Below are 6000 nucleotides of genomic sequence, written 5' to 3'. Positions count from 1 at the left end.
CATATGGGTTCTGTCAGGCAAGTAGTTAGCTGTCCATCACATAATATAAAGATTTATATTCAGATTTGTGTGTACAATATAAGGATTTATATTCAGATTTACATGTCTGTCAATAATACTTGCTTGAGGAATAGTGTCAAAGGCCTTGGCCAGGTCTAGATATACTGTATGCACTGCATAACCATTATCCACTGCTTCAGTTACTTTTTTCAAAGAAATTAATGAGGTTACAGAGGCAGGACCTTCCTTTGACATAGCCAAATTGATGAGGGTCCGGGTTTGAGAGATTTTTCAATGTCCAGATTAATGAAACCTGAGATGATACACTCCATAGCTTTACATATGAGGTCAGTGAGACTAATGGGTCTATAGTTATCAGGGTCCTTGGTTGGTTGAGTCACCTTAATATAATAGCATTACAATATCTATTTTCTAGGCTTCAGCAATGTAACCAGTGGAGATGCTTAGATTAAAGCATTTAAGTAGGAGTTCAGAAAAAACATATTTGGCACTGATAATCAGACACCCTGGTATGTTGGTAGGGCCTATGGATGAAGTAGTCTTAGTTTTTGAAGGGGCTGAGAGAACTTGTTCCAAAGTAATTAAAGGGGGTGGCTGGGATTATAGAACCTGTGGGATAGCTATAACTGTGGATGGAGTAAAAGTTGCACTAAATTTATTATGTAGGATATTATCTATTTCCTTTGGGTCAGAGAGTGTAGTATTACCATAATCTAGCTCTAAATGCTGTTGGGTGTTAATCCTTAACTTCCTGACATAGGTAAAGAAAGATTAGCAGTTATTATTGGTTTTAATGGATATTTTAAGTTCATACTCAACTTGAGCCTCCTGTTGGTTTCCCTAACCTCTTTGTTAGTTTGCTTAAATGTGCTCTTAAGGTAGGTAGAATGAGACCTCTTACAACCATTAAGCAGTTTCTTTTTCTTCTTATATCATTTATTTATATGGGTATTCCCCCACAGGTTTTTGTTCTTAAACTTCTCACTATATTTGTTGTGGACAGGGACAGCCTTATCAATACATCTATTTAATTGGGAGTAGAAGTCAGAGGCACAGGTAGCAGCTTTAACAATGGGATCATTCAGAGGGGAATTACAGCAGAAGTTGTTTACATCATCAAGTAACTGAAGAAGATTTGCTTTTGAGAAGTCCCTAAAGACAGATCTATTTACAGGGGAAGTACCACCAGCTTTAAAGGAAAATGTCACTAAAGTATGGTCTGATTTATGAAGACATGAAGTTACATATGGAGGTGTGTATTAAGTGGCCATATTTGTGAGGACTAGCTCCAGGATACTGGGGCCCCTAGTAGGGTGGTTAACTATTTGTGATAGAGAATTAGCATTTACAATGTCAAGGAATCGATGGGCATGCTGACCATTGGCAGTGTAGGTCAACCAGTTTAGTGATGGATAGTTAAAGTCCCCCAACAGATAATGTCTTGGGTTTAATGGGAAGTTCAACAAATGGGTGTAGCTAACATGCTCAAAAGGGGACATAGAGGGTATTCTGTTGCCAGAAATGAAGTAGTAATTAGTTTTGTTTAAGGCGATTTGGACTTCTAGGAGTTCACATGTGGTACCCCTTAGGAATATGTCACAATGTGATGATACCCTTGACAGATATGAATGTCTCATATGAAATATTATAGGGATATACTAAAGTGTTATATAAAATATAAATTAAATACATTAAAAACAGGATACATGTGTAAAGAACTGAGAGGCATTGACCATATCATCTTGGAAGTTTAAAAACTTTCATCAAATGGTAGATGTTTTGAAGAAAAACACCTTAATTTCTGTAGTATTTCAAGTATGCTACTAGACTGTGCCATGTTTACAAAGTAAATTATTAGCTGTTATGCATCATTGTACATGGATCTATAGCTTACAGTTTAATGAGAAATACACTAAGCCCTGAAAACGTATTGAAAACAGTTGTGACAAGCAAGCTTGTTAATAATTATTTTAATTCCAAACTTACTGAAGTACTATAAACATTTATGGTGAATTCCTACAGAATATGTCACTGAGTACATGGCTATGTTGAAAAAATTACTCCAAAACTATAATTATGAACCGGCAATGCCACAAATGCTGGAAGACAGGAAAGCATGGAATAAATGATGACTGCAAACAAGGCATAAATTGAACATGCATTTGAAAACATCTTGAAGATCACTTTAGTGGTGGAAGTAGCAAGTAAAAAATGCACAAGGTTTACCAAACAGACAGACTATAGTTGCAATTAAGAGTACACGACAACAGAAACATAAAGGGAGGCAACAAAGATAATACATGCTACAGGAGCCTTGCACACAACACATGATCTTTGAGTATAAATTTTAAGCAGTAAAAATGTAATATCTGTGGTAAACATATACTGAGTGCATGTAGAAGTAAATAAAATAAATATGTTAAGAATGCATAATTAGAAAAAGTTGAAAGGGAATTTACTGTTTATTGTTCATAAAATGGGTACTCTGAATATGACAGCAAATAGAATACATAGCCGAAATTTCCTTTATACAACATGCATGATCTATATAAATATGTAAACAGGAAAGGCATTCCAAGTGAAACTAAATGGTCCTTATAAACTTTGAGGTTGATACTAGAAGCAGCAATGCTACAATAAATGAACCGGCAGTCAAACAAGTAACACACTTTTGCAACCAACTGATACTGTAGTGAAACCATGCACAACAATCTATGATTTATTGGGAGCCACTAATATCAAAGTTACTTTTAAGGAACAAGAGGAAACGCAGTCTTGATAGTGGATGAAGGCATTTGACCCTGCTGCTTGGGTAGTAGTTGGCAGAACAAAATTCAAGTTAAGCAACATTTTGAATCTGATGTCATCAAACATGTTATTAAGAATGATGGTTCATTTAAAGAACATATAAGTTAACAGAGACCACAGCTATTATTTAAATTTCAGCAGAGGCAATATCTAGATTTTTTTAGACCTAGGTTTGCTTCTTTATGCAGTATTTGCTAAGGTAGGAGAGGAAAACAGACTTTAGACTCTGGTTAAACATCCAACATGGGCTGCTCCAACTGTACCAGTTAAAACCCTTTTGGAACTGTTAGGCTATGTGGAGATTATAAATTATCTGAAGTTAGCTGGTAAACTGTTAGCTTTTTTGGGCACTGTATCCCATACCTTGAGGGGAAGACCTTGCGATATATTTGGCATGGGCCATAAAATAGATATGAGCTATAATTATCTACAAATTGTTTTGGATGACCAGTCTAGGAATAAGCATAAGTAAAGGAAGTTTTCATCAAGCAGTTTAGCTTTTACAATGCTATCTTCATTTCCTATATTTCACAGGATCATGGAAAGATTGTTACAAGGTTTGTCAATGAACCATTAAAGAACTAATCCATAATAATGGATTTTGTTTCACTAGTGTGCCATTTGCAAACTTTGTATAGGGAATGGGATTTGTCCTGTGAGAGGAATGGAATTCATCATGTTTCTTCCACAGGAGAAAGAAGTGAATGGTGAATTTGTGTAAACAAAATTGTAACAATTCTTCCTTAACTGCAAAACTACTTCTCAAGTGACTATAGATTTATCTCCAGCAGACCCAGAAACATGTATGTCATGAAGACAGACATCCACATGTGATTCGCTTTTACCAGATTTGAAAGCAAATTCACAAGTATGAGATTACAAATGAATTTTGATAAAAACACCAAGATGAGAAGGTCCGTACTTGAAGATGAAGTCAGTTTGTGATGTACGACTACATTTATGAAGCTAAATGGATCCCAGGAGTAACTGAGAGTTGTTTGGGGACTGTGTTTTATAAATTAGTTATGAGTGATGATTTGCTATTGGCCATGTAGATCAGAAAATAACAAAGCACACAAAGATTGAGCCACCCTATGAACCTTAAAAGGAGACAGAAGATTCACTCTGCACAGAGGAAGTTCTTACATGTTGATTACTAGAGATGCCTAAGGACATTGCAGGTGTGGAACCTATATGTTGTGAAGGAAAAAAGATTTACTTGCTCTTATCTCAGACAGGTATACTCTGCATCATATTCTCAACCTCTTAGCTCAAGAAATCTGGACAAAGGCTTACATAATGGTGGGACAAAGGACAAAAATAGGGATGGATTTTAAATATTGCTCTTATAAACTTAGAAAGTAGCTAGAGTAATATGATTTGTGTTCAAATGCATTTTCAAAAGGATATGAAGTCCGAAACTCAAATGTATGTTATTTAGCAATTTCATTCCTTAGATCACCCCAGTGATTTGCTAGAAAAACACAAAGTTTATGAGGAACAGACCAAAATTTTGAGGCAAAAATCTGGACATTCTGCAAAAATCTGTACAGTTGAGAGGTACGCTCTGCATTAAAGGCATATGCTTAATCACGTCAAAGGCTATATTAGATAATAGTGAAACCTTTTGCCTTGTAAAGCAAGAAACGTGCTCACGTTTTACTGAGGGCCTTTTAGTTTACCCAGAATGTTCTAGTAAACAAAATGGCATTGAAGACTTTATATTGTAAATTACTGTCATCATATTGTATGATGAAGTGTGTATTTATTATGTTATATGTGTTAGAATGAATATTGCTTTAAAACAATTTTTTTCTGCACTTCCAAAGTATTGTTTTGCAGGGATATTTTTAGCATAAGAAATTAATGTTGTGTATTGAATATGCCGCTAGATAATTCCATTTGTAAGGAGCAAATTTAGATGTGGGTATTGCTTAATTAAATTGTCCTATTTGCAGAGCTATTCATGTGGCTGTTGCAGCAGTTGTGAAATTTAAATTGTATATTAAAACGTCTGGCCTGTTAAAAGAATCTGAATTTGTTTCCAAGGAATAATATGTTCCAAATTGGAAACATAGACTGCAGAATGGAAAAGAAACCAAATCCAGTAGAGGACTGGCCTACTTTGAAACATCTGCATTTCTTCTGGATTGGTCCTTGAATCTAGAATTGAACTAATGAATCTTTTCAACATCCATCACTGAGCAATGGCTGGTATTATCTTTCAGGGATTGTAGGTCATCATATATGAAGGTTAGTTCTTGAGAATGGTAAATGTATTTTTTCTATGGCAACTGCAGAGTATCTCATAAGCCCTTCTTTTTGTTCTGGTTACCTGTTTTCCCACAATCAGAACCTGCTTGTGCTGGATTTATACCATGAAGCAGTTAATAATCATGCACCTACAGTTTTATGCTAGTTTATTAGGAATAGTTCTGACAGCTAAGCATACTCATTGTGAATGATCATTGTGGCATATGGAGTTTATATGTTTATGTTTGCTAATAATTTCAAATATGCTACTAACTAGCTACAGGGAGTTGCATGTCACATGGCACATATTATTTCTAGCAAGGCAGTTTGAATAAATACCTCATGGAGGCTATCAGCTCATCTCTAGTATCCACATGGAGCCTATTGAGCATTTTAATGAACATCCAGATACTACATGATGTTTTAGGGGCTGCATATCATTTCCTGCTGCTACTTATAACTGAAGTCTTTATTACTGGGCAGAATCCATTGTTAGCTTGGACTCCTGCCATCCTGCCTGTTTCTATGGTTGCCTTTTGCTTACTTTGTGGCTATACCCTTTAGACAGTCTCTTTGTGATTTTTATTTTGTTTGTGGGTTTCTTGTATGCATCATTCTTTGAAAACACTGGTAGTAGGCTTTTTCTTAGTTCTGTACTGCTCTGAAAAAAGTCTATTTTTTATTAACTTTATCAAACCAGTTGGTCAGTTTAGGCTGGGACACTTTAGAGAATAGGCCAAGAAGAAGGCTGAAATTTGCAGCAGGGTGTTACACACACACACACACACACACACACACACACACACACACACACACGCTTTCTGATTTATCAAAAATTTAACAAATAACTGAGTAGAAAATGAGTGTGTGCATGTGCATGTGTATATGTGTGTGTGTGTATATATATATATATATATA

The sequence above is a fragment of the Protopterus annectens genome, chromosome 9.part0 (genome assembly GCF_019279795.1).
Source record: "Protopterus annectens isolate FY-2018-M chromosome 9.part0, PAN1.0, whole genome shotgun sequence".
Lineage (NCBI taxonomy): Eukaryota > Metazoa > Chordata > Ceratodontiformes > Protopteridae > Protopterus > Protopterus annectens.
Note: the sequence above shows the minus strand (reverse complement) of the source record.